The sequence below is a fragment of the Penaeus japonicus genome, unplaced genomic scaffold (genome assembly GCF_977035675.1).
Source record: "Penaeus japonicus unplaced genomic scaffold, GWHDUDI00000001_assembly GWHDUDI00000018, whole genome shotgun sequence".
Taxonomy (NCBI): Eukaryota; Metazoa; Arthropoda; class Malacostraca; order Decapoda; family Penaeidae; genus Penaeus; species Penaeus japonicus.
This window is the reverse complement of record NW_028234420.1, coordinates 21,457,674-21,458,363: the sequence shown is the minus strand read 5'-3', so window position 1 is coordinate 21,458,363 and position 690 is coordinate 21,457,674.

Below are 690 nucleotides of genomic sequence, written 5' to 3'. Positions count from 1 at the left end.
ATAAATTATATGTGCGTATATATATATACTATATGTGTGTATATATATATATTATATGTGTGTATATATATATATTATATGTGTGTATATATATATATTATATGTGTGTATATATATATATATATTATATGTGTGTATATATATATATATTATATGTGTGTATATATATATATTATATGTGTGTATATATATATATTATATGTGTGTATATATATATATTATATGTGTGTATATATATATATTATATGTGTGTATATATATATATTATATGTGTGTATAATATATATATTATATGTGTGTTATAAATATATATTATATGTGTGTATATATATATATATATATGTGTGTAATATATATATATTATATGTGTGTATATATATATTATTATATGGTGTGTATATATATATCAATATATATTATATGTGTTATATATATAATTATATGTGTGTATATATAATATATATATTATATTTATATGTTGTATATATATATTATTACATGGGTGTATATATAGATATAAATATATGTGTGTATATATATATATAATATCTGATTATATATGATATATATATAATATAAATATATAATATTGTGTGTAATATAGAATATATATTAAATATGTGTGTATATATATAATATATATCATATGTGTGTATATATGATATATATATTATATGTGTGTAATAAATA